This window comes from Bos indicus x Bos taurus, unplaced genomic scaffold, assembly GCF_003369695.1.
Source record: "Bos indicus x Bos taurus breed Angus x Brahman F1 hybrid unplaced genomic scaffold, Bos_hybrid_MaternalHap_v2.0 tig00003204_arrow_arrow_obj, whole genome shotgun sequence".
Lineage (NCBI taxonomy): Eukaryota > Metazoa > Chordata > Mammalia > Artiodactyla > Bovidae > Bos > Bos indicus x Bos taurus.
The window spans coordinates 1-14,289 of NW_020867624.1; the positions used below are offsets into that span (position 1 = coordinate 1).

The window sequence follows — 14,289 nt, forward strand, 5'->3', positions numbered from 1 at the left end:
AGCCTGTTATTTTCCATCCTTTTATTTGTTTAAAATGTGTCTTTGTGATTGCATTTAATAAGTCAATTTAGGGAAATTTGGGAATCTTGACAGCCTTGAGTCTTCCTATGCATTAACCTGGCATATCTCTGCTTTGCATAGAATTTCTTTAATTTTTCTTAACAGTGTTTTTTAGTTTTTTGTATACAAGTCTTGCACATACTTTGTGAAATTTACCTTTGAGAATTTCATGGTTTTTGTTCTATTGTAAATTTAAAATTTTGTTTTCAATATTTATTCTCATATATAGAAATGAAGTTGATTTTTTATATTGACCTGGTTTGTATCCTGCAACTTTGCAAAATTCACTTATTCTACTAGCATTTTTGGTAGATGCTTGCTTTTTATTTCTTTTCCTTGTCTTATTACACTGACTAGAACCTACATGATAGTGAAGACAAGTCATAAGAATAGACAGACATTCTTGCATGGAGCACATCTTGTGGGGAAATACTCAGTATTTTCAGTTATGTTGTTGATTTTTTTATAGGTACACTTTATCAGATGAAAGAAGTTCTTTCAATTCCTCATTTGAAAGTTATTCATGAATTTTATCAAATATTTTTTCTCTATTTACTTACTGAGAGAATTATATAGTTTTTCTCTTTTATTCAGTTAATATTACTGAACTTAACTTACTAAATTAATATTTATTTCTGAATGTTAAACCAGCCTTGCATTCCTGCAAGGTCATGATCCATTATCCTTTTTATATAATATCTTACTGGATTGCTGTTGACCTATTCAGGAATTTTGTATCTTTGTTCATGAGGGACGTTGGTGTGTCATTACTTTTATTTTGGAGCTTTGGTATCAGAGATATGCTAGCCCCAACAAACAGGTTGAAAAGTGTTACCTGCATCTCTCTGTTCTCCAAAAGAGTTTTTTGCTAGTATTATTGAAATTATCTATTCCTTAGTTATTTGGAAGAATTCACCAGTGAGGCAGTCCCAGCCTGGAGTTTTCTGTGTGGGAAGATTTTAAATCTACCATGTTACTATTTGTTTCCTGTTGTACCATCTGTTCTTTCTTCCCCTCACATCTTTCTGTTGTTTTCTTTGTTTAAGCAGTTGATTTATCTTTTAAAGAGATTTAAATCGTTTAAAAAACATCATTTCTGTTTAAACGTGTAGTTAATATTTCTGGTAACTTGCTTCATTTTTTTCCTGTAGGTCCAGATTTCCGTCTGGTGACATTTTCTTTCTGCTTATAGGACATCTTTAAAATTTCTTGCATTGTAGGTCTGCTAATAATAAATTCTTCAGTATTTGTATATCTGAAGTCTTTCATTTCCTTTTTTAAAGATATTTTCACAGAATAGAATTTTGCATTAGTTTTTTCATTCAATATTTTAAAGATATTTCATTGCTGTCTTTTATGTTGTTTCTGACAAAAATTCCATTGATGCTTTTGCATATATAATGTGTCTTTTTCCCCCTCTGGGTGCTTTTAACATTTTTCTATCATTGGTTTTAAGATATTTCATTATAATATACTTTAGTGTAGTTTCCTTCATGTTTATTCAGCTTTCAGTTTGTTGAAGTGTGAGTTTGTAGATTTTAATCAAATTATGAAAATAGTCAGCTATTGTTTCTTCAAATATTTTTTTGTCCTTCTTTCCTTCTAGTAGTCCAACTATATGTACATTAAACTATTTGAAGTTGTCCCACGACTCACTGATGCTCTGTTCATTATTTTTTGGTCTTTTTTCTTTCTGTGTTTCGTTTAGGATAGTTTCTGTTACTATGTCTTTGAGTTTACGTGTCTTTTTCTTCTGCAGTTTATAATCTGTTACTCCCATTTTATGTATTTTTCATCTCTACAGGGATCTTTTTTATATCTTTTGTGTTATCTCCTTAAACATTTGCAAGCTTTCCTTTATGTTCTTGAATATATAAAGTGTGCTTATAATTGAAATGTTTATTCCATTTACGTGTAATGTAAATATTGGAAGAGTTGGGTTTAAGTAAGCTATGTTGTGCTTTGGTTTTTATTTGCTCCGTCTTCTTTGTTCCTCTTTTTTATTTTTTTATTCAAGTATTTAAAAAATTGTTTCATTTTATCACCTCTTGATCTTTTAACAGCTTTTTAAATTTATTTATTTATAAATAAACCACAGACCATACAGTTAACCCATTTAAAGTATACAGTTCAGTGGGCTTTGGCATATTATATTTTTCTAATTTTGAAATATATATAATAAATTTCCCATTTAACCAGTTTAGTGTATAATTCAGTGACATTAATTATATTTACAGTGTTGCACAACTGTCATAGCTATCAATGTACAAAACTTTGTCATTGTTCCAAACAGAAATTCTGCAACTGTTAACCAATTACTTCCCATTCCTACTCTCCTCAGCCCCTGATAACCTCTTATCTACTTTTTGTCTATGAATTTCCTTTTCTAGATACCTATAATTGGAATTCTATAGTTGTTTGTTCTTTTGTGCCTTGCTTATTTCACTTAGCATCATATTTTCAAGTTTCATCCGTGTTGTTGCATGTATCAGAGCTTAATTTCTTTTTATGCCTGAATAATATTCCATCATATGGATATACCACTTTTTTTATTCATTCATCTGTTGATTGACCATTGAGTTATTTCCATCTTTGGGCTCTTGTGAATTATGCTTCTATGAACACTGGCATTACAAGTATTCATTCAAGTCCCTGCTTTTAGTTACTTTGGGTATTTATGGGGGGAGTGGAATTGTTGGATCATATGGTAATCCTGTGTTTAGCTTTTTGAGGGACTACCAAACATTTTTTTTAACTACTGCACCATTTTATAGTCCCACTATATGTATATGTATATGTATACATATATGTCCACTATATATATATGTACAAGGATACCAGTTTTTCCACATCTTCACCAACACTTGTTATTTTCCATATTTTTATTATAACCATGCTCATTGGTATGAAGTGGGATCATTGTGGTTTTGATTTTCATTTCCCTAATGATTAATGGGGCTTCCCATGGTGGATCAACAGTAAAGAATCCACCTGAAATGCAGGAGACACAGGTTTGATCCCTGGGTTGTGAAGATCCCTTGGAGAGGGAAGTGGCAACCCACTGTAGTATTCTTGCCTGGGAAATCCCATGGACAGAGAGGAGCCTGGCAGGCTACAGTTCATGGGGACACAGAGAGTTGGACAGGATTTGGCAACTGAAACAACAACAATGACTAGTGATGTTAATCATCTTGCCATGTGCTTATTTGTTGTTGTATAGTCACAGAGTCGTGTCTGACTCTTTGACCCCATGGACTGCATCATGCCAGGCTTCCCTGTCCTTCACTATCTCCCAGAGTTTGCTCAAACTCATGTCCATTGGGTCCGTGATGCCATCCAACCATCTTATCCTCTGTCACTACCCTTCTCCTTTTGCCTTCAATCTTTCCTAGCATCAGAGTCTCTTTCATTGAGTTAGCTCTTTGCATCAGGTAGCCAAAGTATTGGAGCTTCAGCTTCAGCATCCATCCTTTCAATGAATATTCAGGACTGATTTCCTTTAGGATGGACTGATTTGATCTCCTTGCAGTCCAAGGGACTCTCAAGAGTCTTGTCCAGCACCACAATTTCAAAGCATTAGTTCTTTGGCACTCAGCCTTCCTTATGGTTCAACTCTCACATCCATACCTGACTACTGGAAAAACCATAGCTTTGACTATACAAACCTTTGTTGGCAAAGTGATGTCCCTGCTTCTTAATATGCTGTCAGATTTGTCATAGCTTTCCTTCCAAAGAGCAGGTCTCTTTTAAGTTCATGGCTGCAGTCACCATCCGCAATGATTTTAGAGCCCAAGAAAATAAAATCTATCACTGTTTCCCCTTCTAGTAGGTTGGTGCAAAAGTAATTATGGTTTTACATTGTTGCACTTTGCTGAATACATTCTTAAGTAAATGTGGTTATGTTATACATCATTTTAATGCACACTTCTCGCTTTATTTATTTATTTTTTTGCTAACGACTTATTGCTGTTTATTTTATATTTATTTTAGTCTAGGGAAATGATGTTGAACAAAAAGCAAATTCGAGCAGTTTTCTTATTTGAGTTCAAAATGAGTCATAAAGCAGCAGTGACAACTCACAACATCAGCAATGCATTTGGCCCAGGAACTGCTAATGAACATACAATACAGTGGTGGTTCAAGTAGTTTTGCAGAGGAGACAAGAGCCTTGAAGATGAGGAGCACAGTGGCTGGCTATTGGAAGTTGATGACGACCAATTGAGAGCATTGTTGAAGCTGATGCTCTTAAAACACCACAAGAGGTTGCCCAAGAACTCAGCATCAACCATTTTATGGTCATTTGGCATTTGAGGCAAATTGGAAAGGTGAAAAAGTTTGATATGTAGGTGCCTTATCAAATGAACTGCCCACAAATCAAAAAAATCATTGTTTTGAAGTGTAGTCTTCTCTTATTCTGTACTACAACAATGAACCATTTCTTGATTGGATTGTGACATGCAATGAAAAATGGATTTTTATAATAACTGGCGATGGCCATCTCAGTGGTTGGACCTCGAAGAAGCTCCAAAGCACTTCCCAGAGCCAAACTTGCACCAAAAAAAGGTCTTGGTCACTGTTTGGTGGTCTGCTGCCTGTCTGATCTACTACAACTTTCTGAATCCCAAGAAAACTGTTACATCTGAGAAGTATGCTCAGCAAATTGATGAAATGCACTAAAATTGGCAACTCTTGCATCCAGCATTGGTCAATAGGATGGGCCCGATTCTTCTTCATGACAATATACGTCACACAATCAGTGTTTCAAAAATTGAATGAACTGGGCTATGAAGCTTTGCCTCATCAATCATATTCAACACCTGACCTCTTACCAACAGACTGCCAGTTCTTCAAGCATCTCGACAACTTTTTGCAAGGAAAATGCTTCCACAACCAGCAGGAGGCAGAAAATGCTTCCCAAGAATTCAGCGAATCCCAAAGCATGGATTTTTATGCCACAGGAATAAACAAACTTATTTCACACTGGCAAAAATGTGTTGATTGTAATGGTTCCTGTTTTATTAATAAAAATGTGTTTGAGCCTAGTTATAATGATTTAAAATTCACAGTCTGAAACTGCAGTTACTTTTTCACCAGGCTAATATTTGCCATGAAGTGATGGGACCAGAAGCCATGATCTTAGGTTTGGAATGTTTAGTTTTAAGCCAGCCTTTTCACTCTCCTCTTTCACCCTCATCAAGAGGTTCTTTAGTTCCTCTTCCCTTTCTGCTATAGATAGATTAGAATCATCTATATATCTGATGTCATTGATATTTCCCCCAGCAGTTTTGATTCCAGTTTGTGATTCATCTAGCCTGACGTTTTGCATGATGTATTCTGCATACAAGTTAAAGAAGCAGGGTGACAATATACGACCTTCACATACTTCTTTCCCAATTTGAATACTGGAGTGAATAGCCATTCCCTTCTCCAGGGGATCTTCCCAACTCCAGTGATCTTCCTGGGTCACTGCATTGCAGGCAGACTGTTTACCATCTGAACCATCAGGGAAGCTATGTGCTTATTGGCTATTGTTGTATCTTCTTTGGAGAAATTAGTCAAGTCCTTCGCCCAATTTTAGGGCATCATCAGCTGCTAATGGAATCATCATCATGGAGTGGATAGGCCATAGGCTTAATGGAATCATCATCATGGAGTGGATAGGCCATAGGCTTGTCAGCTTGCCCTCGTCATTTTCACAGGTTTTTTTTTTTTTTTTCTTTTTTCTTGTTCTTTTCTACTTATACCCACCCCCACCTGTCTCCACGGAAAGCTTTGGTAAGGTGTAACAATTGTTCTGTTTAGTTGAATTGGTTTTAAGTAGGTGATTTATTAGTGTTTGAATATTAACCTGAGGCTTGTGGAGAAATCTTCAATACATTGAATCACTTAACTATATTAGTTTTATTGCTCCCTGGTGGTGGTGGTGTAGTCACTAAGTCGTGTCCGACTCTGTGACCCCATGGTCTGTGGCCTGCCAGGCTCCTCTGTCTGTGGGACTCTCCATGCAAGAATACTAGAGTGGGCTGCTGTTTCATCCTCTAGGGGATCTTCCTGACCCAAGGATCGAACCCATGTCTCTTGCGTCTCCTGCATTGCAGGCAGATACTTTCCTGACTGAGCCATCAGGGAAGCTCATTGCTCACTACTACTTCTTCTTCATATTATCTTCTTCCTCCTTGGATTCTTTATTGTGACTTTGTGAATAATTGTAAAGAGTTTAGGCAACTTAGAAGTGTTCACCAACTATATACAGTTTAGAGGCCACAGTCCCCAAACAGCCCTCAATTCTGACACCAAGTGCAAGTTTGTTAATTCCCCAAACCACTCTCAGGTTTGATAACTTGCTAGAAGGACTTTGTGAAGACTATTATACCTACCGTTATGGTTTTTTACAGGCAAATGTTACAGATTAAGCTCAACCAAGAGCAGAAGCACATTGGGGTGGAGTTCAGGGGAGGTACCAAACCCAGAGTTTCTGTTGTTCTCTCCCTGTGGGCTTGTTACTCTCCCAGCATAGATGTGTGATGACATTGTCAACAAAAAAATAATCCATTGATCACAGAAATTGAAAATTTTATTTGAGCCAAATTTGAGGATTATAACCTGGGAACAGCATCTCAGAAAGCTCTGAGAACTGTTCTGCCCATTGGAAGTCAAGGCACAATTCTATCAGTTTTTTTGAGACAGAGGGCTGGACATTAAATGACGTATTGTTGACAGTTTATACAATCCAGATTGTGGCCCATTACAAGATTAAGAAAGAATGTTATCTTTAAGTTGTCTTGTTGGTTCTGGTAGAATGTTGGTCTTTATGGTTGAGCAGGTATTTTGGTTGTAGAGAAGATTTGGTCGATGCCTAATGCAGATATACAATGCACAGTGAGGGAAGGGAAGAAGCCAAAGGATAGAGAAAATGTTTTATATTTAAATTTTTCCTATCTTGCCATCAAATAAATTTATTTTGCAACATATGCAGAGTATTGTACAACATGGAAGCTTGCCCAGGCTTCATTGCTCAGTTTTGTTGTTGTTTTTATTGAAGCATAGTTGATTTATATACAGTGTTATGCTAGTTTCTGGTATACAGCAAAGTGATTCAGTTATACATATATGTGTATATACATGTGTTCTTTTTCATGTCCTTTTCCATTGTGGTTTTATTATAGAATATTGAATATTGAATAGTTCCCTGTGCTACAGTAGGACTTTGTTATTTAATTTTTCATTGCAATTTCATTACATAAGCATGATTGACTTATGACTGCCTACTTGCTTAATCTCAGTCTACAGTCTAAGCTCCTCTAGGTCTGACCTAAACCCCTATCCTAAATCATACAGTTGGTCTTCCTGGAGTGACTAGTCCCTGCACTAAACTACAGTTACTATTTGGCGGGCACATGGTTCCCAAGCAAGAAAAGGTTGTCTTTCAGGAGCTGAGGGCAAAGGTCAGATCCCTTTTCAGGCACGGTTAAATTCTTTGCAGTATAGTTGGTAGGCATTTGGGTTGTTTCCAGTTTTGAAATAAAACAAATAATGCAATTGGAAACATTTCTATATATGTCTTTAGCTGAACTTGTACATACCTCTCTGTTGGGTATATATCTAGGAGTGGAACTTCTGAACTATTAGTGATTATTGTTTGTTTGAAACTGCATGTGTCCTGGTGAGAATGGTTCGGTATATATTAAGAAATTGATGCTGCAAAAGAAAATGGATAACTGAAGGAGTCAAGTTCTTTGGGTTTGGGCCCTCATATGAGTGAATACATAACTTCCTGGGGGAATTAAACAGTTCTTATGGTTCACAATAGCAGGATTAAATGGGGCAGAATAGGCAAATGTGTTTCCAACCAACTGGCTCATAAAGAAACTTTCTTACTGGAAGCATGAGGATAAAAAGGCTTTTCTGCTAGCAGGGAGAACTACTTCTAGTGGTCATTGTTACATGTACTGCTACAGTGCAGAAGTAAAAGGAGGGAACCCTTTGCAATGGGTTTACTGCTTACCATATATATGGCAGAGTCCTGCTTTGGGAATCTAGAGATTACAAATGGCCAGTCTACATGTGAAGAGAGGGAAGGTGTAAAGAACAGTGGAACAGAATTAATGAAAGTAAAAGTTTTGCAGATATTATTGCAAATCCGTCATGTAGTCATTGCCAGGGATCAAACAATTCATGGTTTTTTTTTTTTTCCCCCTAGTCTGTCACCTTCAAAACAACCAGCAGAAATCTTGCCCGAGCCATGTGCATGAAGAATCTCAAGCTCACTATCATCATCATCATATCAGTTGTAAGTTTTGTCCTTTAGTGATTTTTATCTTTCAGTCTCTAAGAAATTAGGTGTTGGAATTCTTTCTCAATGATTAGCACTCTGAAATGAGCTACATGTAACTTTTAATGCTGAAATATATGACTATGCATTTACTTTCCTCTGAAGTTCCTATGATATTCCTGGTTATTTCATGGTTTTCTCCCTATTAAAATGGGCTTCTTTTCAAATTACATTTTCCAGTTGAGTCCATATTCTCTCTTTTCTAGTTAATTCTATCATCTGTTTCTGTTTTTTCTTTTCTAATTCATCTTTTTGTTTCTGGCAACCTTGTATAAGTTTTATTGGTTGTAATAGTTTGTCAGTTGATTCTTCTGTGTGCTGTAGATTAGGAGTCAGCAAATGTTCTGTGAGGTCCAGGCTTTGCAGGTTGCATATTGTCTGTGTCACATATTCTTTTTTTTAAAAAAAATGTTGAAAATTATAAAAACCATTCTTAGCTCACAGGTGAAGGCTATAGTTTACTGACTCCTGCTGTAGGTTAATTATCTTAGGTTAATTAATTAGGTTAATGCCATCTGTTAATAATCTTAACCTTATCATATATATATATATATATAGCATTTACCAACAGTGTTGAATAATTACAGTATCACTGAGAATTTTTATTTAGTTCCTGGTTTTAATTGGGATGCTTCTGATATTTATGAGTGCTATTTACTATGAATTCTTATTAGACTTTTATTGTGAAGTGAAAGAACCTTTTATTTCTAGAGTACTAAAAGTTTTTGTTTTTAATTGGAAATAGGCATTTCAGTTTAAGAAATGATATTTCTCCACCCAATGAATTGATAATAAAACTACATTTACTATTAATATATTGAATGACATTAATGAAAGCAATAATAATTAACTTTTTTTAAATTTCTGGAATAAGTACTAAGAGGTACTTTTTAATGCATGGTGAGTTCCATTTCCTAGTATTTACTTATTATAATGCAATAATTCTCTTGTGTGTAAATATAGTCTATATGCTGTTCTCCTTTTGGAACTCTAATATAAACAGATATTGGATCACTTTGAACTATCCTGCATGTTTGGTAGCCTTTTTAATATGTTTAAACTCCTTTCTTGTATCACATTCTGGATGAATCATTCAGCTAACTCTTCCAGCTCTGTTTATTCTGCTATCCAGGTCTTAATTTAAAAAATTAATGATTAATGTTAAAATGTTTATTTTTGTAAGTGAAGTGAAAGTCACTCAGTTGTGTCCAACTCTTTGCAACCCCATGGACTATACAGTCCATGAAATTCTCCAGGCCAGAATACCGGAGTGGGTAGCCTTTCCCTTCTCCAGGGAATCTTCTCAACCCAGGGATCAAACCCAGGTCTCCTGCATTGCAGGCAGATTCTTCACCAACTGAGCCACAAGGGAAGCCATGTTTTAAATTTCTAGGGATGTTTATTATGTTTTAACATTTTTTTTCATGGAACTTTTATACTTGTTAACAGATATTCTCTATCCTTGAATTTCTTTGAATATATATTAAAAGATATATCACAGGGAATTAGTTTATGGAATGGCAGGAGCTGGCTAGGCAAGTCCAAAATCCACAGAGCAGGCTGTTATGAAGGTGCTCAGTTGGGTTCAACTCTGTGACCCCATGGACAGTAGCCTGCCAGGCTCCTATGTCCATGGGATTTTCCAGGCAAGAATACTGGGGTGGGTTGCCATTTCCTTCTCCAGGGGATCTTCCCGGCCGAGGGGTTCAACCCAGGTCTCCTGCACTGCAGGCAGACTCTACTTTCCGAGCCACCAGAAGGTGGCTATTGAAGGTCTTCCTGCCTTAGACAGCTGGACCTGCCTAACCAAGAATGGCAGCCCTAGATCTATTCATGTTATCCTAGAAATTGTGCCATAGCCTTGCGTGTCTTCTTGTTTAGGTTCCATGGTATCCAAGGCTGGCACATTCTTGGCTTCTCAGCTTAGCTTCCTCTTCCTTCCGTGATCTAGGAATTTAGATTGAGTTATAAAAGTAGTAGTTGTTACATTCAGATTATTTTTATTGATTACTGATTATTTTTGTTGATTACTTGTTACATTTGGAGGACTTTGCCACCTCTGACAAAAAGTGCTGTCACCTCAAGTATTGTACTTCAGCTTTAAAAATCCTTATATTTTACTTGTGGCAAATATCAGCTTTATATCAAGTTGGAATATCTGTGTTTGTGAATATAATTTGAGCACTTTACTGTATTCATTAATAACCATAATTTTCCCCAACGTTTGTAGAGAAAAAAAATCCACATTTTTTTCTAAGCATGTGATTAATGAAATCAGTCACTTAAAGATCTTAGAAGGTTATAATTTAAATCAAAACAGAATGACTAACAGTGCAGTGAACCTAAATTTGATAGTAAACCTATTTTTGGAATGTAGTAATGTGAGCAAGCATACACCATTAAAATAGAATAATTTACAATTATAATACCATAATTAAAAAGGAAACACATCTTTAAAGGCCTCGTGTTTTTGCTGTGTTACTTACAATTGAATAATTACAATACATCCACTGAAATGTTCATGTCAACATTCTTTCTCATAGGTGGTATAGATATAGAGTCTACTCATGTTTTTTATGATTTTTAATCACCCTAATAATGAAAAATAAATCCATGTGCAAAATCTAAAAATGTACTTAATTATAAAATCATACCTCAAGGGAATTATGTTAATTTGTGATTCTTATGACAATGATGTTTTCAGTAGAGTGGCTTATATAGTTCTAGTCTGCTCACTTCCCAGTGAAGAGAAACAACCCCACTGCTCTGTTTACCAATAAAAAAAAGAGTGGAATTCAAGTAGGTGTGAGTTATATCAGAAAAGATCATTTTAATTCTACTACTATCTTTGGAAATACTTGATTAGTATGTTGTATTATTATACCACTGCTACTCTGATGGAACCAAAATTTGTTTGTTGGTCTTGCCTTTATATATTATTTAGGAGCCTGTGATAGATTCAAGAAAATAAAATTGCCTTCTCCCCCACCCCAGGTATTCATCTATATTATTGTGTCACCTCTCTGTGGTGGATTTACGTGGCCAAACTGTGTGAAGAAATAAAAAAGTTATCATTAACCAAGGATATGAAAGACCAAGGAGTTAAAAGCAATCCGTGTAATTCAGGCCTTTTAATACTGAGAGATGGTGTCTGCCAGTGTCTTCAACCTGCTTCTTTCTTTCTTTTTTGAAATCTTGTCCCATGCCTCCAGGTTTATCTTTGTCCTGTCGACCTGTTTATTTTAGTGCACTTCAGACTGAACCATTTATTGTAGCAGTAGCCTTAAAAAAAGCATTTTGTTTCTTTGGTTTGTAAATTAGTGTCATCCACTTGCAGAAACATTTTGTTTGTAATTGCACAAAGCTATCACCAAGGTAGAAACCACCTGTCTTATGAGCTATCGGCTAAAATTCTGGATGATCTTTGTGCGCACAAAAGTTGAAAAGTTGCTAACATCTCGTCTCAATGTCTTTTGATTTTGAAGGGTTTTAGATGCTTGAAAACAATGTTCATGGAGAATTGTTGTTATTTGGGGAATTGTAATGTAATTGTTGGTGTTTCAAGGAACCCAAGCAGGTAAAGTGTTGATATTAAACAGTTTATCTCAGTCAAAAGGGGAATGTTTTGCTAGCCTGTTAGAAGCACACAGAATTATCCTTGTCTGCATATTACTAACTTTTAGAAAGAGAGTTTTGATCATTCACAAACTTCGCAGAGCTTGATATCCTCTGTTTCCCTGTTGCAGTTGATTTCAGAAAATGGTGGTTTAAATATTGTTGAAGGCTAGGATTTTTTATATATTCCTTTTCCTTTCATGAATGTTTAGGGCAATTGTACAGATAATAGAATGGGCAATAGAGCGCGTGGGTAGGTGCATTCCACTGATTCACCAAAGAAAAAGAAGAGAACGACAGCCAATGTGCTAGCATTTTCGCTTTATGAAGGGAGATAGTGTGGGAGAACTTTTCCAGCCTGGGAAAAGCCCAGGCTGAATATAATCAACAGTCAATTCCAGGGTTTGGGTTTAACTGGTGTTGAACAATAGTTTGAATATCCTTTGTGGTTTAGTAAGTTCTTTAACCTGCCTAGTTTTGAAGATTATTTTTTGTGTAACTTTAGAGTAGACAGTATGATATCTAGAAACAATGTAAAGACATTTTAGCTAACATCCATGTAACTGCAGTGTGAAAAAAAACTGGAATGTAATCATACTGCTTTGGCTACTCTGGCATCTGTTAGCTAGCGTGTACTTTTGGTGTGTATCTGAAAGGACAACATTTGCTCTATAGATCTAATTGCATTTATTTATCAATAAAGGCCAGTAAATGGAAATTATATTACATTTGACTATTTTCCCAATGAAAGAACAAATTGGTCTATGAAACCTAGCCACCTGTTTAGCCTAGTCATGTGCCTTGAATATATATATATATGTATGTCACATAATCTGGATCCTGCTACCTGTTCTTCCATCTAAACCTTTCAGTTCATGCTGATTCCTTTATTTGACATATGTTTTCAACCCACTGGAACCCTTTTCCTTGTGATCGTGTATAGTGGAAATGTTTTTTCAGTTCTTTTGATCAACACTAATGCCTTTTAATTCCATTAGCATTTTGTATTGGAAAGCATTTGTTCCATGAAAACATTTGGCGTTCTTAATAATAATTTCAAAATGCCTTTAATTCAACAAAAAAGACAGAAAGTTCATTTCCCTTTCTTATACACACCTGAATAAAAGTGATGTGCATGTTTTAGGGATAAATTACTTAACCATCTCTTGGTCTATTTATGTATAGGAATGCTTTTTGAAGCACATACCTTATTTTAAATGATGCACAAACTGAAGACCTTAATAAAAATATAAGAGTAATACAATGAGTTGCTTGTTTGAGAATTTCTTCGTGGAATCTAATTTCTTCTGATGACATTTTGCCATAGTTTGCGGAATAAAAGTATTTTACTTATGATGAAAATACATTTAAAAATGTGACCTGGAGACTTAAAGAGCTATAGTACTGTCTCAGGTGTATAAAATTTTCTTCAAAATCAAAAGACACAAAAGTTAAAAAATACGTAGGCCATACTGTAACCAACAAAAAGATCATGAAATGACCACACAGCCTCTACAGCCATCATCCTGAGACCATGGTTGAGACAGAACAGCAAAAGAACCCTAGGGATTGTAATCCATTTCAACTCAACTCTGACTGGTTCTGAAATAGATGACTCAAAGGAAGGCATACAAGGGTGAGAGTGAATAATTTGTTATAGCAAAACAGATTTAGGTAAAGAGAAAAAGAGAATGGCAAATATCAAATGTACAAAAAGCTTGGCCACAGCAAAAGAATAATGGGTCACTTGGGGCCTTTGAATCTTGGTAACTGAAGTAAAGAATGATAGAATATGTTCTAGTACATGATAAGGCAACTCAGAAACAGCCCATGTAGCTTTCCCCAGGCCTCCTCGAGGGAGACACTTAGAGATGGGCTGGGGGAATGCTATTTATTTGTTGTTCAGTTCAGTCGCTCAGTCGTGTCTGACTCTTTGTGACCCCATGCCTCCTTGTCCATCACCAACTCCCGGAGTTCACTCAAACTCATGTCCATTGAGTTGGTGATGCCATTATTTGTTGTTATGAACAGAAAAAGAAGTGGCACAGGCTAATTATTTCTCTTCAGCCTGTTGGCCACAAGGTCAAATAGTGTCACAATTCATACTTTTCCTTCAGAATAAATGGGCAGGACTTCCATCAGATAATGATTCTTCCTTGTCTAACTGCCTTCCCAGCCTCAAGGTGGACATAGAAATTGGGTCGCTTCCCTGGGGTCTTAATGGAAATTTATATAACAACAAAAATAGCAGCTGTAGACCCTCGTGCAATATTTTACATTAG

The 14,289-nt window shown here is 35.9% G+C and overlaps 1 long non-coding RNA gene across 1 annotated transcript; it reads left to right on the plus strand.

Moving 5' to 3' along the window:
* The first annotated feature begins 8,240 nt into the window (after positions 1-8,240).
* LOC113888932 lies at positions 8,241-11,577 on the plus strand. Its single transcript, XR_003510124.1, has 2 exons — positions 8,241-8,350; positions 11,387-11,577. It is a non-coding gene; the product is annotated as an uncharacterized LOC113888932 (long non-coding RNA).
* Positions 11,578-14,289: the final 2,712 nt, after the last annotated feature.